The sequence below is a fragment of the Monodon monoceros genome, unplaced genomic scaffold, assembly GCF_005190385.1.
Source record: "Monodon monoceros isolate NGI ecotype Baffin Bay Population unplaced genomic scaffold, NGI_Narwhal_1 Super_Scaffold_18, whole genome shotgun sequence".
Taxonomy (NCBI): domain Eukaryota; kingdom Metazoa; phylum Chordata; class Mammalia; order Artiodactyla; family Monodontidae; genus Monodon; species Monodon monoceros.
Genome location: NW_021703774.1, coordinates 4855642 through 4880463, shown reverse-complemented (window position 1 = coordinate 4880463; position 24822 = coordinate 4855642). Strand labels below are relative to the sequence as shown.

At 36.6% G+C, this 24822-nt stretch overlaps 1 protein-coding gene across 5 annotated transcripts in view; it reads left to right on the top strand.

Moving 5' to 3' along the window:
- CRB1 (crumbs cell polarity complex component 1) overlaps positions 1-24822 on the top strand; it is a 264792-nt gene that overhangs the window by 175253 nt on the left and 64717 nt on the right. The gene's annotated exons all lie outside the window — the stretch shown is intronic.

Sequence of the window (24822 nt, the reverse complement as noted above, 5' to 3'; positions counted from 1 at the left end):
CAATGGTCATTCTAAGATGGCAAGACATTTTCCAAAGGACCATCTGTGTTATAAAGCAGCCTGTTTTAAGTGTCAAGTGAACCTGCTTATCAATTGCATCCAGCCGAAGCTGCAAAATTAAAAAATATGCCCAAACCAAAATTATCATTGAATAAAAAATCACACATGTATGTATCTGGATGTACAATACCAGTTATGATCATGCACTCAACAAATAGTAAGAGCAGACTCTGTGCCAGCCACTGTTGCATGTCCTGAAAATATGAAACAGACATTAATCTCTGCCTTTGTGCGATTTACATTCTAGAGAAGGAGGAAGAAAATAAAGGTATATACATAAGAACTCATTTCAGGGTCCGTTTTGCTGCTTTCTTAAACTTCCCTGACCTCCCAGGATGCAGTCCTTTCTACAGGAGTTAGATTTAAATTCTTCTATAGCAGAGATAGAAAACTGATGACTTCCCTGAAAAATCTCCTAGGCTAAGGTTATTTGCCCACTATTTTTGGTGCAGAATTCTGGAGCTCTGTTCTAGAATCATTCAAGGACTTGAATGGGCCAAAAGTTACATTTTGAGAGCTCTTGGCCCCCACCCCTATGTTCTTCTCCCCTCTCACTTGCATACCCCTCCGTCCACCCCACACACCTCTTTGGTTTGTGCAGTAAATGGATCTTCTTTCAGTCAACACATAAGATATCTGTATCACTATGGAGTTTCAATATGAACCCCAATTAAAACTGTTGATATTTGGGAAAGCTAAAATAGGGATCATACTCACAATTCTTTACTTGAGATTTTCTAATATGCATCTGAAACTGCTACCCTCTCCACTTACCTGCTTCTTGCAAATACCTTTACATGACTAGGTGCCTAGGGATGGTCCTGAGGGCCAAATTAAGGATCTGACGCATATAGAAATTCTTTACTTTTTCCATAGAACTGCTACTTAAGTTAGTTACTCTTTGTTAAATGTTGAATGTCTTTGTCAAATGTCCCTTATACAAAGACCCTTCTAAGAAATTTTAGAGTTCAAAATTGAAAGAAATTTCTTTCAACAATGTGATATGCTGCTTCTCTCTGTGGGACAGTGTGACCTCAGAAAAGTCAAGGCATTTCTCTTTTCGTCTCGGTTGCCATGAAACTCAGAGTTCATTTTTTTCTCTTCTCAAAACTCCTCTGAAGTACTATCACTGTCATCATTCGAATTTCACAAATGAGGAAATTAAGGCATAGAAAGGTTCAGTAACTAATCTTCCAGGGTCACACAGATAGCACAGGGCACAGCGGGGACCTGGACCCAGACCACTGGGCTCCAAGCACTCCCAGGTGGGCCATGCTGTGCCCTGAAAAGAGAAATCCAGAGGCCTGGGCCCACATCCCCCCTTGACAACCTGGCATCAGTAGCTGGTCCTGGAAACAGCCCTGCCTCTTCAGATGGTCACCTGGTGTGTGTGGGCATCTCAGTTTACGACCCTTGCCTTAATTCTAACTTCAGAGCATATTGTCTTGAGATGGAATTGCATCTTAAATATATTTTCCACATTCTGTAGGTGTAGGCTCTCCTTGAAGTCAGTTAACATTCATGAGTCCCCCAGGCCTCCATAGCTCCCTGTGAAGTCCTCAACAGTGACAATAAAATGGGCACATGAACACAGAAATACCTTTCACTGTGACACTTGCAGAGCATAAAGGCAGTTTTACCTAAATTATTCCCCAAAACATTTCACACTTAATTGTTCAGCATTTACGGATAATGAGGACGTGAATGACCCCCTTTGCTATTTACATTGCTCCTTTGCCCGCATGCGGTAGTTACTGCCTTAGAGAGAGATTTGGGTACCACCTGTTCTCAGTCAGTTATCTTTTCTCTCCAGTAAAGATTCTTGGATAGAAAAAAGTACAAGTAAAAACTAATCTCCTTCATTAAAGGTGGAGAGACGTGTAATAAAAACGGGACTTGCTCTGCACTTCAGAGGATCAGCAGAAACCTTTGAAGGATTTTCTATCTGAGGAGTTTCCAGGGAGGAAGGGATGTGATTTAGTCAGCTAGCCAGCTAAGCTCATTAATTCACGCAACTTGTTTCTAAAACGGGAATCTTCCTTGGAAATGTTGCTATTGCAAACCTTTTTTTTTTTTCCCATATCACAAATTCTAGCCCCTGAGATGAACCGCTGTTGTTAATTTGTTAAATTAGTTGTACAGTTGTGCATTGTCATTTGTTAAAATTGTTTTACTGATTCCCAAATTGTAATTTAAATTAAAAAGCAATGGAGGATTTGCTTTTTCCAAAACAATGTCTTTTTTTAATGTAAATAGATAAATGAGGCATTTTTAGAAAATGCTCTCTGTAATTCTCTTTGATATTCTATCCGAAAAGCATGCTATATAATGTAAGATGTAAAATTATGAAATAGGAAGTAAGTTTTCAGGTTTCTCTTCTTTCTTGAGTCTTTTTCCAACTCTTCAGGGTACTGGTTTCAACAGGTTATTTATAATAGTAATAATAATAATATATTAGAATATATTATACTCTAACAATACATATTCTATATATAACATTAATGTTAATAGAATATATTAATATATTGACATCAATATAGATACATTCATTAATATTAATTCTAATATAATATATACTATTATAAATACACCATTATTATTAATAGTATTATTCTTACTCTTATAATTTTTAGGCAACCTTTACTTGTCCTGGATTGGGGGAAGGTGGTCAAAGGGTACAAACTTGCAGCTATAAGATAAATAAGTTCTGGGGATCTAATGTACAGCACCGTGACTAGAGTCCTCAGTACCATTTTATGTAATGTAAAGTTGCTCAGAGAGTAGATATTAAAAGTTTTCACCACACACAAACATACACAAGAGTATGTTAGGTGCTGGAGGCGTTAATTAACCTTCTTGTGGTGACCGTTCCTCAATATATTCAATATATGTATATCAGATCATCATGTTGTACACCTTAAACTTATACAAGCTTGTAGATCATTTATATCTCAATAAAGCGGAAAAAAGCAAAAAACATAGCCTAATTAAAATATTTAAATCCCCTTCCTTTCTCATAAAAATTACAACCCAAGAGTTTCTCCTTGATTCTTGGTGATCAAATGTCTTTTTAAATAGAGACACTTCCTATTAAAATTATCATTTTTCTAGTCTGAGGCCTTTAAGAATATGCTGTGATAGGACTTAACAATAAGGTCATGCAAGCATAGTTACTTATCCATTGCAGGTTCATATATTTTGGAGCAAAAACATTTTTTTTAATTCCTAGAACTTGTCTCAATACTTTCCAAAGAAACTGTTTCCCCGGGCAAGAGTTGAAGGCAGAGCCAGTTTCCTAACAAGACAGCAGGAGCGATTGCATGCCAATTGCAATTAGAACAAGCAAGAGAATTCACCTAGAGACTAGAAACACAATTCCTTTTATGGCTCATTCGAAACTCCCCAATTTCTCTCGGTAGTGGTGTTCATCAAACAGCTAATGTTCTGAAACTCCCCTAGAGGTTGTTGGAGGGAAGACAGATTTGTTTTTAGGGCGGCGCCCTCAGGAAAGAAGGCTTATAAAGTCGCTTGCCTTGTTGACCTGTCCACCTGCTGTAATAACTGTTGATCCCACGGGCTAATTTCACCCCACTTCGATAGAGGGGCAAAGGGTCTACAGCCACACAGAGTCTCACAAATTTCTTGTGACTTCTGATTCCCTTCAGAGGAGTTGTTTAACGGTATCATTTCGAAGAGTATAGATATAGAAATGCAAACCAAGTGTCTGCTGTGAAGTTGTGACTGTAATGGATGATGATCACATCAGAAGTTCAAATGGAAAAGGATGTTTGTAGTTGCTTGTAGTTTTACTGTTAACAAGCAAAGTGAGCACCATATATAAGTCCACAGACCAGCAGGCATCTCTGCTTCTGAGAGCTGCATCCTGAAACTTTATAATTAATTCCACTCTTGGGTTTTGCACATCCAAGGCGCTGAGTTCTTGTTTATTGCGGGTAAACTTAACCAGTTCCCCGAAGTGTATTGCCATGATGGAAAGGCTCTCCAAGAGGTGCTGGTGAGTCAGCTTGTGGGTGCAACAAACAAGAATTAAAAAAAATGTCAGGAAGGATGGGCTAGACCCTCCCATAGTAATAGACATCAGGGTGACAAGTCAAGTTCAAATCTTAGAGAGAGTCAGTACCTGAGAGGGTCCAGGTCTGAGTGTGATGGGGGATCTATCTGCTTATAGAGTTTGCAGCTGAAACTTGGGGCATCTTCCTGCAAAGGCACCCAAAGGCACATTTTGTTGCAGTGGATGTACTCAAGAGGAAATTAGGGGTGAGGCCAGGGAGGGCTTTGAAGGCTGGTATAGGATACAGCATCCTGCGGTGCCCACATCCTAGAGAGATGTGGGCACCACCTAGAGAGAGCTACCAGGAATCCTGGTAGCTGTGGAAGGTACCAGGATGGTGTGGCCAACACCTGAGGGCCACCTTCTACTCTTATTCCACAGCTGAAGTTCTAATTTTTCTCTCTGATGACAAGGCAAAAACACCCAAAATCACTTACATGCAATTATATATATATATGTATAAATTTTAATAGAAAATGTATATGTATATCAGTTTTGCCATTTGCAAGTGAGGAAAATAGCTCCTAATATCTTACTCTAGCTAAGACCTCAGAGATTGCGTAGCTGGATGAGAAAACCTGCAGGATAAGTGGATCATAATTACAGACTGTTAGGGACTGGTGCTATGATGAAACACAAATAATTTACTTCCATAATTTCCATATTTCAACCTGTTGTACTTGAACACACTCTGAACAGGAAAGAAATAGATTGCATTAAAAATATACAGAATTATGTGCTTAAGCACAATGTAAAAATAAGACCAACTTGGGAGCTGGCTAGATTGGAAAAAGTATATATTAAATTTTTTTGGAAAATAGTCCAAATGGAAACAAATACATTTCACACCGATACTTGGAATGTTAACTCTTCTTAGTAAGGTATAATAATTATTTCTCCTGGTGCTACTACTGGATACCCATTTTCCAGTCTCTGCTGCCATATCGTTGAATGCCAAGGACCACGAAAAGGAGAAAGGGTAAGGGGATGAATTGTTTTCGTGAAAGTCGTTTCATAAAACGTGGACCGTAGAACAACGAAGCCCTAAAGCCTCACTTAAATGAGTCAATATGACCACAGAGAAATTGTAATAAAACATAACTTTAAAAAATGCCCTTGATCAAATATAAGATGTGCAACTAGATAAAACTGCGACAGATCTGCAGTGGACCAGGGAGGTTGCCCTCGCGAGGAAATTAAGTCCTATTGGAAATGAGAAAGTGCAGCTGCAGAGCTGGGAATGTCATTTTCTGGAGCTGCCACCATGGTGGCCAAGTAGCGAATCAGGTTACAAATGCAGGCCGCCTTTCAACTTGGCACCTGGAGAGAAAGTCCTTACATGGTGCCCTGGGGAATGTACAAATACATATACTCTGTAGTCATATCCAAACATATACTGGATAATTACATTGAGTATCTCTATTACAACATAAGTATAATTAGGACTATAAATCAAATCAAACTTTTTTTCCATAGAGTTTATGGTACAGATTTAAAATAGATTAAAATTTAAAAGTACATGCAAAAGAGGCACAGGAATGAACACAGACAAAAAATAGAATTGCTTGCTCAATGTTTTATCTTCCTTTCTAGAAGCAGTCATGGGAACTAATATAACCACTGTTTCTTAAAGCTATGTTTGCTGCTGCTAAATTAATACCTTCAGAATCCCAACCTCCACGATGTGGTTGGGAGAGAATCCACAGGTAAAGACCCAGCAATAGTGTAGCAGAAGAAGGGGAGCTACAGCGGCTCAGTAGCTGATATTTGCAGTTAAATAGCTGAGCTGTTTTCAGTTTTCCTTTGCAAATCTAGATGAATACACCAGGTATCGTCAGCACTACTAATTGCTTAAAAAGTGGTCAGTTTTTCAAAGGATAAAAATTCATTGTTTAAGAGGTGAAACCAATGGGAAAAAAATACTATTATTTTTACTAGAAAAGGTCTAAAGGTTTAACATATTTAAATAATCGAACTTTTACAAAAAAAGTAATTACCAGTGCTTCAAACAATTACTACAGATCATGTTTCAGCCAACGAAATTTCAGATGTTTGGGTTATGATATATTATTACAATCCTAGGCCTTTATAAACCCTGCTTCTGTTAGTAAGAATGGAATTTTTATGAAGATTAAGTCACTTTGGTCTCTACTTTATTTTTTTCCAAAATGCTTACCTCTACAAAGTGCATTTAAATAAGCATTAGAAAAACAGAATAAAGAGAGGTGAATATCTAGTAACAAAAGGTGCTTCTGTTGAAATATCTTTTTTCATTCAAAACTACAATGACGGTCTCAAGACCAATTTTTAAATCTCACTATATATAAACAGTGTATAGGCAGCCTTTTTAAAAAGTCACACAAAATTTATGAAGTTTTGGGTGGTATTATATATATCTAGAATTTCTATATATATAGATATTATAAGAGTACTTATTTTATATCAATTAACCACCTAGAGGGGTGGGATAGGGAGGGTGGGAGGGAGACACAAGAGGGAGGGGATATGGGGATATATGTATACCTATAGCTGATGAGCTTTGTTATACAATAGAAACTAACATAACATTGTAAAGCAATTATACTCCAGTAAAGATGTTAAAAATATATAGAGAGAGTACAGTCTCATCCAGTTTTCCCAGTATGTCATATATGTTATTTTCATAATCATCTTTATAAAATCTTTATTATATATCAGATGAAAAATGTTCATTTCATTCATAACACATACTTATTAAGCCATGTGGCAAAGTAATAACAATATTTTAAATTTTAAAAATCCAGTATACTTTGAGTTATATTCTATAACCAAATTGTAGTTTACATATTAAACCACTTGAAAATTTAAAAAAACAAATTATAATTATATATATTAATTTCTATAATTATAAATTATAATTTAGTTTCTTAAAAATAATCCTAATGACTGTAATCTTCAATTTGCTTTTTGCTGTTCCCTTTCAAGGAATCTTGTTGATTTCAGTTTCATTAAAGTCAGTTTCAACACAAGGATACCATTTCTGGTCAATGACAGGATTAGCTGTCAGTCCCTATTTCTCCAAAGGTGGTGATAACATTTTAATTCAGTAGGTTGTCTAAACCATTCACAGAAATCACATTTTATACCAGAAATCCCATTTATGTATTAGGCTGTGCTCTAATGAGACAGGGTATCTCCAAGTCATATCTGTGTGTTTCATAACTTGCTTAGTTCCTAAGGCAACCAGAGGAATAAATAATTTTGACTTATGAGGCAGTCGAGGAGCATGGTTTACACCATTTAGTTTTCATACCAACCCTGGGGTGTAGTTATTATTATCAGCCTTGTAGAGAGAAGGAAGGTGGGGCCTCATACCTTAAGTAACTTGCCTGAAGTTACAGTTTCCACATAAAGCAGCAAACCTGGTCCTTCCAGGGCACAGGAAAGAGTAGAAGAAGAAAACCTTATCCTGTAGGAGAGGCAGGAGAGAACCCTGTGTCCAGCCAGAACCTTATACCAATACCACTGGAGGTCTCCCACCATTGGAGAGAGATTGAAACTCTGTCCTGCACAAGATCAGCTGCACGCACAAGGCAGGATTTGGCTGCCATGGGCAGGAGGGACGGGAGTCCTAAAAAGCCCCAACTCCAAGATCTAAACCTCAAACCCTACCCAAGACTGAAGTTCCCCAAGGACAACGGAGAGCACCCCTGCCCCTACCACCAGCCTAGCCAGCACCCAACAACAAGCAACAGTTCACCACCAGGGAGACAAGAACACAGAGAGATGACTTCTGTGCTTCAGGCACATGGCAACCACTGAAAGAGCAAGAGGCCCAAATATGGCCCAGATGCCGGGAGTAGCAGGTAGGACCTTTAAGATAACGCTAATCAGTATGTTAAAAGATCTAGTGGAAAAGACAGACAATATACAGATTGCTAATTTCAGCAATGAGATGGAAATTCCAATAAGCATCAAATACAACTGGACTACATTAAAAAAAAAATACAGTATCAGAAAGGGTTACTTCTACAACCTCATGAGTAAACTCAGCACAGCTGAGGAAGGAGTCAGTGAACTTGAAGACAAATAAATAGAAATTATCCAAACTGAACATAAACAGAAAATAAAAAGAGTGAAAATTGAAAGAAAAAAAAAGACAGTACATCCAGGAGCTTTGGGACAATATCAGTTTAACATACCTATAATTGATGCAAAAGCAAGAAAGGAGATGAAACAAACAAAATATTTAAAAAGAAAGTGGCTAAGAATTCTCTGAAAATAATGATAATGAAAGACATTAAATCCCAAGATAAAGAATATCAGAGAAAACTAGAAAGAAACCACACACACACACACACACACACACACACACACCTACATACATCATTTTCAAACTGCTGAAAACTATAGAGAAAGGGAAAATCTTGAAGTCAGCCAGAGGAAAGAGATATTACATACAGAGAAGAAAAGATAGGAATTTTAGTAGACTTTCAGCCCTTATGTCTTATATGACATCTTTAAAATACTAAAAAATATAGCCTGATCTCAGAAATTTATAGCAGGGTTGGCAAACTATAGTGCACTGGCTAAATTCATACCAATGCCTGTTTTTGTAAAGAAAGTTTTCTTGTAAAACTTCCATTCATTTATTTTCTACAGCTGCTTTTCGCAACAATATAGAGCTGAGTGGTTGTAAGAGGGCATATGGACCACAAAGCCTAAATGTTTACTAAGAGGCCCTTTACAGAAAGAGTTTACCCATCCCTAATTTATACAATTAATTGCTTGTATTAGGAAAGTTTGAAAAATTTCAAATAAATAATCTAAGCTTTTACTGTAAGACACCAGAAAAAGAAGCAAATTAAATCCAAAGCAAGCAGAAAGAACATAATAAAGGTAACATATAATCCAGCAGAAATCAATTGGGATGTAATCTGCTTCCAAACCTTTTCATGTGTTTGCTGACAGGATTCAATTCCTTGAGGGTGGTTGGACTGAGGGCCTTCTAACAATGGCAGTTTGATCAAAGTCACCAACAGAGAGTCGTCTGGCGAGATGGAAGTCCCAATCTTTTTAACATAATCACGGAAGTGAATCCCATCCCCTTTGCCATACCCTGTTGTTTAGAAGCAAGTCAGTCCCAGCTCAGACTCAAGGGGAAGGGATTACAGGAGTGTGTGGATACCAGGAATGGGGATCTTGGGAGCCATGTAAGAAGTCTGCCTACCATGTGTGAGGATCAAATCAATGAAAGCAAAAGGTTTAGCAAAACATCTCACACTACTCAGCCATTTTTATCCTAGGGGTAAATGAACTAATGAATGAATCAGTGGTTCTGCAGTTAGCCTGAGTTACCACTAGATGGTGCTGCATCCTTCATAGCTTCTATCATTAAAAGTGGGTCAGAGATTTTGAACACAGGAGCCACCAACAGAAACCAGAAGTAAAAGAACATTCAAAAATGATAAAATAAACAAGGATACACCTTAAAAACAGAAGCATTAAGCACCTTTTCAGAACTCTTGGATCTCTAGTGCTCTTACAAAACCTGTTTGGCTTTTTTCTTCCAGAGTAAACCATAAACCATGCAAACAAAAATAAAAACTCCATTCAGCCTCACTGATGATCAAGATTTCTCACTCAGATATTTAGCCAGCCCTAATTTAAGTTGTCTTTTGTTTTAATTTGGCTCCCGGAGGCTTGGATGCTTTTGTATTTGCTTTTTGAAATATAATGACTGTTATATTTTCTAAATCAAAGCAATGTAAAATATGCTCATTGTAGAAAATTTGGAAACTACTGAAAAGAATGAGGAAAGCTGAAAACAATCCTAATCCCTCACTCAGAAATATTTTGGTATATTTCTTCTGCTTTTTCCTCTTCTCTCTCTCCTCTCAAGTATTTTCTGAAAACATAATTCGGGTGGGCTAAATCTCTGCTTTGATAAATCAGAGATGCTGCAGTTTACATGAAACTGCATGATGAATGAAACAAAGTAACATTTAGGATTCTATGGGCAGAGATTCCAGTGAGAACTCTGTCACTTGCCAGCTGTGTGAACTTCACCTTTCTGAGACTCAGTTTCATGATACCTAAATATGTCTGTATTTCAGAGATACTAAAAGGATACAATGAGCTAATGTTCAGGGCCCAGGAGAGTGACTCAATTTTAAATGCTGCATAAAAAAGGATTATGTTTTGTTTGCAAATAACTCTTCTTTCCAATAGCTACAATTTTTTTCATCTCTTATTATAATGACCAAATCTTCTGACAAATCTCAAAAGGTATATTTACATGTAATTATGTATTAAGAGTAACTAATGTGTAATTAATTACAATTAAGTATAATCGAGTGTTAACTCATGTTGGGTTCCAGATTTTACCGTAGTCTGCTACCATCTGTGCATATTTGGTAAAAGATAGATGGACTTATCATGTTGATCTTGCATGCTTCCACCTCACTATTCTAACAGAATGTTATTTCTAGAAATGAGGTTGGATTTTTTTGAACTGATTTTTATCACCTACTAAAAGAATCATGTTTTTACTGTTATACATATTGAATGTAAACTATTGACAGATTTTCTAGTATTAAATCATCTGAATTTCTGGAAAGATCAGAATTTTGAGTTGCTTCCTTTAATAATTTTTTAAAAAGATTTCCTCATTCTGATTTTTTATTATTTCTGTTTTTAATTGTGATAAAGTACACATAACAAAAACATATCTTCTTAGCCATTTTTAAGTGTAGAGTTCAGTAATGTTAAGTACATTCACATTGTGTAGCCAATCTTCAGAACTCTTTTCATCTTGGAAAATTAAAATTCTACACCCATTAAACAATTCCCCAGGGCCCCCCTCCCCAGGCCCTGGCAACCAGCATTCTACTTTTTGTCTCTATGCATTTGACTAGTCTAGGTACCTCACATAATTCAAGTCTTTCAGTATTTCTCTTGTGACTGGCTTATTTCACTTAGCATAATGTCATCAAGGTTCAGACATCAGTAGCATGTGTCATAATTTTTCCCATTTAAAGGCAAAATAGTATTCCTTTGTGTGTATATATTACATTTTGTCTATCCAGTTACCCATTGACAGACACTCAAGCTGCTACCACATTTTGGCTATTATAAATAATGCTCCTATGAATATGGATGTACAGAGATTTCTTTGAAACCCTCCTGACAATTCTTTTGGGTATTTACCCAAACTGGGACTGTTGGATTGTATGGTGATTCTATTTTTGTTTTTGAGGAACAGCCATGCTGTTTTCCATAGTGGCTGCACTATTTTACATTCTCACCAACAATGTACAAGGGTTCCGATTTCTCCACATCTTTGCCAACACTTGCTACTTTCTGTTTTTGGTAGTAGCTATCCTAATGGGTCAGGTGGTATCTCATTGTGGTTTTAATTTGCATTTCCTCTAATGCATTATAAATATACTTTTTATTTTAGAACCATGTCACACATACCGAATTATTTCAAAGATAGTACAGAGTTCCCTCACACTCCACACCCAGTTTCCTCTGTTATTGACCTCTTACATTGTATGGTACATTTTTCACAATTAATGAACCAATATTGATACACTATTATTAACTAACGTCCATACTTTATTCATATTTCCTTAGTTTTCCCCTAATGTTTTTTTTCTGTGTCAGGACCCCATCCCAGATACCACACTACATTTAATTATCATGTCTCCTTAGGCTCTTCTCGACTGGGACAGTTTCTCAGACTTTCCTTATTTTCGATGACCTTCCTGGTTTTGTGGCGTACTGGTCAGGTGTTTTGTAGAAAGTCCCTCAGCTGGGACTTGTCTGTTGTTTTTCTCATGATAAAAGCAGGGTAAAATGTTTTTGGAGGGAAGACCACAGAGATAGAGTCCCTTCTCATCATATCATATCAAGGGTACATACTATCAATATGACTTCCTATGGTGTTGTTAACTTTGATCACATCTTAAAAATAGTGTTTGGCAGAAATTTAAAAAAAAAATTTTTTTTAGTATCTTATTTACAATAGTATTATTGTATCAATATACATAAATAAGATTAGTTTATACTCTATTTCGGATAATCTCACATTTAGATGCTGATTTTATGATAGCTATAGTGATTTCAATACTTTTCCATCTTTTTCTGGAAGATATTATCTAACATGGGGATTATTATTAATTTATAAAAACTGTTTAGCACCTGAGCCTTTTGTTGGTAAACACCTCTTGAAATATTTCTCCTAGCTGTTATCTCGTTCTATTCCACCTTTAGTCAAGTTTGATCATTTTTATTTCCCAGAAAATTATACATTGTTTTCAGGTTTTTGAATGTATTACTATAAATTATAAATGGTATTCTTTTATATATTTTATTTTTTGTATCTGTTTTTACAGTATATTTTTTATTTGTTCTTAATTTAACATTTTTTCTTGAGTAAATTTATTATGTTGTTTACTTATCTTTTTCCCTTCATGGAAATAAACTTTTATAGCTCTTGAACCTTTCACTTCTACTGTGTACTAAGCTTTCTCCTTCAATAATCTCTGCCTTTATCTGTATTATTTACCACTTCTGATGCTTTATTATTTTCTACTTCCAAAATTTAAAATTTGAACAGTATTTATTTTTACTGCATTTTTTATTATTTTCTTTTTTTATAAGATCTTATTTTTATTTTTTAGTTATGAATTAAATCAGGAATAAATCATTATGTTCAATGACTTGCTTTTGAAAACAGTTTTAGCCATTTAAAATGTTTTCACATGTTTACTATTTACATTTTTATTGTGGTAAGAATATTTAACATGAGATCTAGCCTCTTAAATTTTTAAAAAATTTTGCTACAACATTGAACATAAGACCTACCCCATTAGCAAATTTTAAGCATAAAATACAGTATTACTGACTGTAGTCACTATGCTTTACAGTAGATTTCTAGAACTTATTCATTTTGCATAAGTGAAACTTTGTACTAATAACTCTCCATCTCCCCCTCATTCCTGTCCTCTGGCAGCCACCATTCTCCACTCCCTGCTTCCATGAATTTGACTATTTTAGGTTCCACATGTAAGTGAGATCATGCAGTATTTGTCTTTCTGCTTCTGGCTTATTTCACTTAGCATAATGTCCTCCAGGTTCATCCAAGTTGTCATATGTGCAGAATTTCATTCTTTTTTAAGGCTGTGGTATCAGTTGTAATGACTTCTCTTTCATTTCTGATTTTATTTATTTGAGTCTTCTCTTGTTTTGCCTTGGTTAGTTTAGCTAGGAGTTCATCGATTTTGTTTATCTTTTCAAAAAACCAACTCTTAGTTTCATCAATTTTTTCCCTTGCTTTTATTCTCTATTTTATTTATTTCTGCTCCAATCTTCCTTTCCTTCCTTCTGCTAACTTTGGGCTTAGTTTGTTCTTCTTTTCCTAGTTTCCTGCAGTGTAAAGTTAGGTTGTATATTTGAGATCTTCTTTTTTAATTTAATGTAAGCTTTATCACTATAAACTACCTTCTTGGTACTGTTTTTGCTGATCCCATAAATTTTGGTATGTTGTGTTTTCATTTTTGCTTATTATAAAGGACACAACTCAGGAAGAGCAAAATGGAAGAGGAGCATTGGGCAAGGGAGTGGTGGTGACTGGCGCTCAGTCCCCTCTCCGACAGGCCACCCTCCCAGCACCTTGAGGTGGTCACCAACCTGGATGTTCTCTGACCCCCGTAGTTTAGGAATTTTTTATGGAGGCTTGATCACGTAGGTATGATCCCTGGAGAATATGGGGTGGGGTTGAAAGTTCCAAGCTTCTGATCTCAGCTTGGTCTTACTGGTGACCAACCCCCCATCCTGAAGCTATCCAGGAGCCCACCAGAAGTTGCCTCACTATAACAAAAGCCAGTGTTATCATCCAGGAAATTCCAGTGAATTTAGGACCTCTGTGTAGGACACTCCTAACATCCCATCACTCAGGAAATTATAAGAGTCTTAGGAGTTCTATGTAGGAACCATGGGTAGAGGCCATATGTATTTCTTATTATGTCATACATAGAAACCAGGTTTTCCTGCATATTATCATGAACATAGTGCAGTCTCCTAAAATCTTCTGCATCTTCCTTTATACATCAAAATTTGGTCCTTTGTCCTAGGAATCTGCATTTTTAAACACATACCCCCCACTAAGTGATAGTTATGATATTAAATTTTAAAGAGTCACTGCTATGAATGTTCTCCCCAGAAAATGCAATAATAACAAATCACAAAATATTTCATATATTTTCAAGAGGTTGACAGACCTCAGATGTCCATTCATGGGTGCTTTAGACATCTGTGAATGCCAGGTCCAGAGCCCCTGCGTAAAGACTAGAGTCATCTTCCAATACATTAGACTTTTCTTTTATGTATGAAAAAGACTGAATGCATGTTTGCTTTAATTCTGGAAACACAGGACAGTACTGCATACATTTCATCAGAAATACACACATTATACTGTACCATTGTGCAGAACTGTTTACAGTATCAGTACTGTTGTATAATGCAGTGAACTAGAAAGTGAAGATAGAGGTGTTCATACTTACAAACCTTACAGTGCAGTTGGAGGAAAGCAAGTCACAAATATTAAACAATAAATAGCACTACAACGTAGTCAATTCTGGGTTCCATGGAGACAAGCCTGGGATTGTTGAGGGCAGAGCGTCACTGAGACTTTCCATGGAAGGCATTCCATAGGCCTGAACATCCGCTAAGCTGAGCCCGGAAAGAAAGTTGGGATTTTGAACAAGTGGAGAGAGGGAGAACGCTTTGAATGTGGTTCAATTTTCATTCTACTAAAAGTGTTTTAATACAGACCCTTTATGTAGCGGGCAGTGGAAAGTAATGCCGGGGATGGGGGCAGGGGCGGTGTCGTAAATAAAAGCCAGATTGTAGACGGCCTTGAATGTCAGGCCTCACCAGGTCAGTAATTTCCTCAGCCTTGGACGTTATTTTGTGGCTGTGCAGAACAAAATATTAATAAACGTGTGAGAGAACGATTGTCACTACCAAAGAATGGAAATGCACTTCTTACCATGGCAGAGAGAAAGCAAACATTACGTGGAATAGCAACACATCCAACCCAGCACAAAGCAGATTTTTGTAATTCATCATAACCTGAGTGTTTTATCATTCACTTTTGACAAGAAGAGGGGGAAAAGGACCAAGCAAGAGCAGAGCCATTTCTGATGATTTACTGATCAAAGCCAATTAGGATAGTTCTGGTTGAACTGGGTTGACTTTCTCTGAAATTACTTTTCAAAGTAAAGAAAACAAGAGTGAGTATGTGCAATGCTGTATTTTCTACTTGTTAGTCCATAAAATAACTAAAAATCACTCCCTCATCTCCGCTGGGCTTCAAAGTGGGACTTTTGAAGTGTAAAAATCAAATGAATCGTAGACCTGAAATGCAAAGCTTTTTTGCAGCTCTTTTGTCTTTCGTTTGAAGATCCCAGCATACTTTTCACACAATAGACTGAATCAAATCTTCCTCTGGGCTCGGTATTTTTATCTGAGCTGCTGTATGGCTCTGAACAAATGTCAGGTCTAGAGAGTGTGTGTATGTGTCTCTTGAATCAAAACTTTAAAATAGTGTAATAATGAAAGAGATCAAAGGAATGGATGCTGAAGAAACAGCCCTATGCACTATGCTGTACACATACACGTCTTAATAAACAAAATAATCACCAGTGGTAGAACCATGTTCATCTGATGTCATTAAGGTTGGGGGGGTGGCCAATGTAAAAGACATAACACATTTTTATAATTCTTGTGGGAAAGTGTGTTTTCTTTTAACCATTTGGCATTAAAATATTTCAGAAATATATTACACATTTTCTTGCATTTCTGGGTGGAAAAGTTTGCATGCACTTATGTATTTTATTGATGACTTTTGTTATTGATTTATGTTATGTCATTGTCCTATGCGATGAGGCCTTAAGATAGATATTGATTTTGTTCCTATTTTCAATGTCTCCCAAGTGCTATACTGTCCTATATTATTTTATGCCAGCTCATTGTATTATTTTCCTTGGAGGCAGCATGACTTAGAAGAAAAGAAAGAGGCTCATCTCAGGAGTTAGGCAGATTGGGGCACCAGTCACACCTTGGCTCAGTTTCATCATCTGTGAAATGAAGGTAGCAACACACTCTGTCGTTAACTGAAATAATTAAATGTCCACATAGCTGAGACCCTTCACACAGTGCCTGCAACAGATCTTGGGCTCCACCTACTCACATGCACTGTCCAGCTCTCAACTGTCATATCTCTTGTTGCTAAAAATATACATGGTAGCTTCCCCTTTTCTTTTCCTGGATACTGGATAATCAAGCTTATTTTAATTGTGTCTAAAATAATAATAAATGGTGAACAAGAGCTTGAGGACATAGTTAATAAATTTGCAATCTCTGTTTTTAAACATAGACACTTTTAGAATGTATCTTCATGATTATGTTCTGGATGGTTGAGATCACTTCCAGTGACCTCTGGAAACGTGGAATTTAACTGTAATCAACTCAGAGTAAATGATGGTTACCAAAAAACCTAACTACCTTCTTGAGCAAATCAAAATGGAGGTAGGAGATTTTGGCAAGACAGGCAGTGCTGGATAAGCCCCTAGCAGGACCTGGACCTACAAGCTTAGAACAACTGTCTCATGGATTCCTTGTAGCAGCCTTCTAAGGAACATACTGCTCTCTCTTTTGTACAGATTTTAAAAGCTGTGACAAGGTTATGAAGATGTTGGAGCTTATTATATTCAGCATGTTCTCTGCCTATATTATTTCCTTAGTAGTGATGCATACAGCACGTCTTTTACTTAGAAATGATGAAAGAATCTCAGGGCTAAAAAAATCATTAGAGGCCATTGAACTCTATAGCCCATCTTTTCTTTAATTTCCTGTATAACATCCATGCTGAATGGCAATCCTTTCTAAATGTGCACGTCTTCAAGGTCAGAAAACTTCTTGTCTTTCAAGGCAGCTGATTCTATGCTTTGCAGCATCTATTACTAGGAGATTCTGTGTAGTGAGCATGAATATAACATCCTATGGCATCTTACCATTGGTGCCACTTTTCCCTAGTAGGACCAAACAAAAAATATCATGGGATGGACTTTCAGCTCCATGCAGACCCTTCTGATGTGCCCTAGTACCTGCTTTTCTCTGGGTTAAATATCCTCATTTTCTCCAAGAATTTCTCTAGTGACATGATTTCAGTTGTAATATATTACAATTATAATAGCTTTCCTTACTGGATTTGTGCATGTTTTAACTTTTCCCTTAAAGGATTCAAAACAACAAAAATATTTTGAGATCAAATCTGGAATTTGAGAGGGATTATCATTTTCTTTCCCTAGATACTATCATTCCCTGTGAAAGCCCCGAAACCACATAAAATTTTGGAAGCTACATCACCATGGATCCATACTTCAAAGATAAATTGGGATAATATATATGAAAGTAAACCATAAACTATAATACACTCTATAAATGTTAATAATAATTATTATTGGTTGTTATTAAGTTTATTATCAGTTGAAACTCCTATGTCTTCAAATGTCTCCTCCAATTTTGTGGCTGCTTAATCTCAAGTGAAAAGAGTTAACTCTTCTCCTCAGCTCATAGGAAACTGTCTTGTCTGGTTTGCATGGGAATCTTGGCTTGCCTGTTTTATTTCTATTCTCTTCTGTTCCTTCCTCTATCTGCTGTTCATTTTTTTTCTTCCCTCCTTTTGGAAATCTCAGTAATATATTAGACATATAGACATTAATTTGCATGTATTCACGTAATGTTTTCTAAATCTGCATGTATTGTGTTAAAATCCTCATTTTCTTTCTCTCTCTTTTTTTTTTTTTTTGTCAAGTGCCATGTTATTTAGCTCTATCTGTGTTGCTGGGTTTACATCTGTTTCTAACTGTAATACACATTTTCAGGCTATACATCCCACTGTTTTCTTTAATCCTCATTCTCATGTCCTATCCAGTTTTTTATGCACTCTTCTCAGGCTTGTTTAAATTTTAATAAAATTTAAGGTAAGGACAAAATGTACAAGTTTACATTGTTCTTTGATAAAGTTCCTTTTAGAGTACATTATTCTTGCCTATACAGATCTTTCTTGATCCTGATAAGTGTAACATCTTCAGTTAGGATGCTTTTGGATAAAAAGAAAATACACACCTGATAATGAATTATAAATTCAGGAAAGTCTATTATTTTTAGGAAAATTTAGGATTCACATTCTCAGTATCCTGCCATGTGTTTTGAACGTATCTCCCATGGCTGTAGCATGTTTAATGCAGTTCCGGGAACACATCTGTACAAGACGATGTCAGATTAAAGGGGCATGTCTTTTCATATTAGCAAGGAAAGCCCTTCCCAGAGTCCGCCTAGCAGAGCTCCCTCAGGTCCTGTTGCCCAGGACTGGGTCACATGCCCATGACCCAGCTGTAAAGGAGGATGTGAAAGAATATATTTGTCATTTGCATCATTTATGGTTGTGTTACTGAACCCAGGTTCTGCTGCTGGCCACTCATAAGCCAATAATTCGAGAGGCAAGTGTCAGTAGAAAGGAAAGTTGCTTAAATCAGAAAAGCCAGAATCTGGGGAGAAGGTGGACTCGTGTCTAGAGACCAACTCTGAAGAGTCTGCTCAGCCATGATGGTTTTTTTTTTTAATTAGTTTTCATAGGAACATAGTTGATTTACAATGTTGTGTTAGTTTCAGGTGTGCAGCAAAGTGAATCAGTTATACATATACATACATCCACTCTTCTTTAGATTCTATTCCCATATAGATCATTACAGAGTATTGAGTAGAGCTCCCTGTGCTATAAAGTAGGTCCTGATTAGTTATCTATTTTACATATAGTAGTATGTATATGTCAATCCCAATCTACCAATGTATCCCTCCCATCTTCTTTCCCCCTTGGTAACCATAAGTTTGTTTTCTACATCTGTGACTCTATTTCTGTTTTGTAAATAGGTTCATTTGTACCATTTTTTTAAGATTCCACATATAAGCAGTATCATATGATATTTGTCTTTCTCCATCTGACTTACTTCACTCAGTATGACAATCTTTAGGCCCATCCATGTTGCTGCAAATGGCATTGTTTTGTTCTTTTTTATGGTTGAGTAATATTCCATTGTATATATGTATCACATCTTCTTTATCCATTCCTCTGTTGATAGACATTTAGGTTGCTTCCCTGTCCTAGCTATTGTAAATAGTGCTGCAATGAACATTGCGGTACATGTATCTTTTCAAACTATGGTTTTCTCCAGATATATGCCCAGGAGTGGGATTGCTGGATTATATAGTAGCTCTATTTTTAGTTTTTTAAGGAAACTCCGTACTGTTCTCCATAGTGGCTGTATAAATGTACATTCCCACCACAGTGTAGGAAGGTTCCATTTTCTCCACACCTTCTCCAGCATTTATTGTTTGTAGATTTTTTGATCATGGCCATTCTGACTGGTGTGAGGTGATACCTCATTGTACTTTTGATTTGCATTTCTCTAATAATTAGTGATGTTGAGCATCTTTTCATGTTCATCTCGGCTACCTGTATGTCTTCTTTGGAGAAATGTCTATTTAGATCTTCTGCCCATTTTTCGATTAGGTTGTTTGTTTTTTCGATATTGAGCTGCATGAGCTGTTTGTATATTTTGGAGATTAATCCCTTGTTGGTTGCTTCATTTGCAAATATTTTCTCCCATTTTGTGGGTTGTCTGTTTTGTTTATGGTTTCCTTTGCTGTGCAAAAGCTTTTAAGGTTAATTAGGTCCCATTTTTTATTTTTGTTTTTATTTTCATTACTCTAGGAGGTAGATCAAAAAAGATATTGCTGCGATTTATGTCAGAGAGTGTTCTGCCTATGTTTTCCTCTGAGAGTTTTATAGTGTCTGGCCTTACATTTAGGTCTTTAATCCATTTTGAGTTTATTTTTGTGTATGGTGTTGTAGAATGTTCTAATTTCGTTCCTTTACATGTAGCTGTCCAGCTTTCCCAGCACCACTTACTGAAGAGACTGTCTTTTTCTCTACTGTATATTCTTGCCTCATTTGTCATAGATTAGGTGACCATAGGTGCGTGGGTTTATCTTTCTATCCAGGAACTTTCTATCCTGTTCTCTTGATCTATATTTCTGTTTTTGTGCCAGTACAAAAACAGATGACTGTAGCTTTGTAGTATAGTCTGAAGTCAGGGAGCCAGATTCCTCCAGCTCCAGTTTTCTTTCTCAAGATTGCTTTGGCTATTTGGGGTCTTTTGTGTTCCCATACAAATTGTAAAATTTTTTGTTCCAATTCTGTGAAAAATGCCACTGGTAATTTGATAGGGATTGCATTGAATCTGTAGATTGCTTTGTGTAGTATAGTCATTTCCACAATGTTGATTCTTCCAGTCCAAGAACCTGGTCTTCTATCTGTTTGTGTCATCTTTGATTTCTTTCATTAGCATCTTACAGTTTTCTGAGTACAGGTCTTTTGCCTCCTTAGGTAGGTTTATTCCTAGGTATTTTATTCTTTTTGATGTGATGGTAAATGGAATTGCTTCCTTAATTTCTCTTTCTGATCTTTCATTGTTAATGTATAGGAATGCAAGTGATTCCTGTGCATTAATTTTGTATCCTACAACTTTACCAAATCCATTGATAAGCTCTAGTAGTTTTCTGGTAGCACCTTAGGATTTTCTGTGTATAGTATTATGTCATCTGCAAACAGTGACAATTTTACTTCTTCTTTTCCTATTTGGATTCCTTTTATTTATTTTTCTTCTCTGATTGCCATGGCTAGGACTTCCAAAACTATGTTGAATAAAAGTGGTGAGAGTGGACATCCTTGTCTTTTTCCTGATCTTAGTGGAAATGCTTTCAGCTTTTCACCATTGAGAATGATGTTGGCTGTGGGTTTGTCATATATTGCCTTTATTATGTTGAGTTATGTTCCCTCTTTGCTCACTTTCTGGAGCGTTTTTATCATGAATGGATGTTGAATTTTGTCAAAAGCTTTTTCTGTATCTACTGAGATGATCATATGGTTTTTATTCTTCAGTTTGTTAATGTGGTGTATCACATTGATTGATTTGCATATATTGAATAATCATTGCATCCCTGGGATAAATCCCACTTGGTCATGGTGTACGATCCTTTTCATGTGTTGTTGGACTCATTTTGCTAGTATTTTGTTGAGGATTTTTGTGTCTATGTTCATCAGTGATATCAGCCTGTAATTTTCTTTTTTTGTGATATCTCTACCTGGTTTTGGTATCAGGGTGATGGTGGCCTCCTGGAATGAGCTTGGGAGTGTTCCTGCCTCTGCAATTTTTTGGAAGAGTTTGAGAAGGATAGGTGTTAGCTCTTCTCTAAATGTTTGATAGAATTCACTTGTGACACAATCTGGTCCTGGACTTTTGTCTGCTGGAAGCTTTTTAATCATATTTTCAATTTCAGTACTAGTGATTGGTCTGTTCATATTTTCTATTTCTTCCTTATTCAGTCTTGGAAAGTTGTACCTTTCTAGGAATTTGCCCACTTCTTCTAGGTTGTCCATTTTATTGGCATATAGTTGCTTGTAGTAGTCTCTTATGAACCTTTGTATTTCTGTGGTGTCAGTTGTAACTTCTTTTTTATTTCTAACTTTATTTATTTGAGTCTTCTCCCTCTTTTTCTTGTTGAGTCTGACTAAAGGTTTATCAATTTTGTTTATCTTCTCAAAGAACCAGCTTTTAGTTTCATTGATCTTTGCTCTTGTTTTCTTCGTGTCTATTTCATTTATTTCTTCTCTGAGCCCTGATGGTTTGTAAAAGGAAAAATGGCGAGGGGGAGTGAAGAATCTCAGTGAATCATCAAGGCAGGAGTTTGGGTTTTGCATCATTCTCCATCAAGTGACGGCTGGGTGACTGTCTCTTCAGATGTTATCTTGCCCATGTGACCAGCCTGCAGGAGTCATTAGGGGCTCTTGGGGGTAGAGAGCTAATCATTCTTTAACTATTTAATTCTTCATTCTTACTTCTTTTTATCTCGGAAAAGAATCAACAAGTTAAACAAGGCATGGTGTGCAGTCAGGAGAGTATAAGTCAAAAGTTAGTTTCAATTGCTTAGTAATCTCATTCCTATAGTTAGATTTTTAAGGTTAGAGGGGGACAGAAATGGGTAAACAGGAAAGGGGGAAAAGATCTGCTTTCAGTGGAGGCATGTTCTCCCCATAGGAAGGTGGGTGGGATGAGTTGGGGAAGTGACTGCTGGGTTGAACCATCATTTCTGCTTCAGAGCAGTCATTGTCTTTAACAAGTTCATGTTGCCTGCAAATTTGGTAAGCCTTCTACATTTTTATCCAAGTCATTTATGCTCAAGTTCACCTATTCATTACACACACACACACACACACACACACACACACTCACACTACTGAAACTGTTTTAAAATACTACTATGCCCCAAGCAATTATAGTTCCCATTTTGTTCACACAAAATAACTGTTTAATAGGCTTTATTATGTCCACTTTATAGATAAACTTCAACTTAAAAAAAAATAGCTACTCGCCTGGGTTCTCCTAGCCTAGTATCAAAGTTGGCATTTGAAAATCAATTTTCAAGGCTCCTGTTCCCTGTTTATTCTACTTTTTTTATTCCCTGTTTATTCCTGTTCATTATCCTGGCTCCCTGATGATTGCTGGAAACGTCTCTCTGAGCTGATCCATTGATCGGAACTCTGAATATGTTGCTTGTCTTCCCCACCCCATTCTCACCTCTAGCCCCCATGGCCTAGCTTTGTCCTGCAGTCCCCAAGGCCCCCGTCTGCCCAGCTCTCCCTAGGGCTGTAAACTTGGCCAACCTGTGTACCCCGTGAAGAAGAACCCAGGCTCCTTTTACCCACCATCCTATTTCCAGCACTGCTAAAAGGTTGAATGAATAATAGATGAATGGAGCACATTCGTCCAGCACAGGTCACAGGTAAAAGGTGAACCAATGACAAACAAGTGAAGAAGTACACTACTGCAAGGACGCCGGCTTTGTCTCTTTCCTGCCTCCCTCACCACCTGGTTTCCACCACAGCTTACCAGGCTTAGATCCATGGCAGACTTTTAAGGCTTGGTAATGTCTCACCCTGTACTGCCCGAGTAAAACCTCTGCACATCCTCCGGTCTGCCTCTCAGAAAATGTTAAAAAAACAAATGTCAAGCACCAATTACCCTAAGTACATCCCAAACACCTTGCCTACTCAAATTGTTCTGTTGTACAAAATCAAATACCATTGTATTTAAGACGAGTAGAGTAGAGCATGGTTATTTTTTCATAGAGAGTGGAATTTAAGCCTGAGAGCATTGCACAAATAACTCTTTTGCCACAGTCTATTAAGTCTAATGAAAACCCCTGCTGTTTTCTTGATTTCTCTTTTCCAATTTCATGCATAGATATTAAATGGATTTGAAGTTGCCATGAGTTTCTTAACTGCTATTCAAAAGCAAAACAGAACAAAAAAGAGTTAAAACAAAACCAAAAAACAGCATTTCTCTTGTGAAGAAAAGTATAAAACCAAGCTCTAATTTTCCATGATAGAAGTTACCAAAAATGACAATCTGTCCGTAGAGTCCCCCAAAACTCATTTTTCTGTGATAAAAGTGTCAATGTTCATTCTTGTGACTTAAAAAGGGGAGGCCCCAGGTGTAAGTAGGGACTAAGAATGTCACAAGTCTGCTTGGTAAGCAGCACAAACGGGTCTTACACTAAGCCCCACGGATCTGGCACCCAAACTAAGTCCTCACACTCTCTGCCTGAAGGAAGAAGGTGACACACTTTGGGAAATGGAAGAAAATCATCAGAAACTGGTCCTGTCAACCTAGTAGCTGTTTGGATGGATATCTCTTTTTCTACAGAAAAATGTTTGGAGCCAGGACACAAGGTTTTCACATTTTAATGGTGGTGGTCATAGGTAACTCACTCTTTTCTTATTACTTGTATAAGGTAATTGGTACCATTGTTAGAGTTTTTAAGATGTTTATTTAGCAACTACTATTAATGCTATATTAGATATTATTATCAACTGAAAATTAGAAGTTTTGAGGAACAGAAAGTAATGAATAAAGGAAATACTTATGCAAGGAGTCCTTGGACTTCCATTTTTTCTTGATTTCAATTTATTAAAATAAAAAAAACACCTAAGTCAATTAAAATAGAGAAAGATGAAACATATGTGTATATAAGTTTTTGTAGAAATAATATTCTGATAACTTCATTAACCATGACTTTCAATAAAGTGGGAATATAGCAAGGTCATTTTAATAGCCCGTGATATTTATATTAAACATAAAGTCTATGTCCTTTTTATCCATTAATATAATTTATTCTGATGTAAATATGGGATATTCCAGGTATAGGACTTTTCCCTATCCTGATTATTTTTTGAAATACAATCTTATCATAGAATCATACGTGAATATAAAAGAATTTTAGAAAAATAAAAGGAGTGACCCTTTTGAATTAAATGAATTGACTTCACATAAACAAAATAACAGTCAGCTTCAAGCAGTTCACCTCGTACTATAAATACATGGACATAAATAACCAATTCATTGTCAACTAAAATACCCAGTTAAGAAGACTGAATGACACAGGTAATCCCACAAATATTGCCTAATCCTTTTAACTTGATTGACAGCAGATCTTCTTTGCTGAGCCAGTCAAATAGC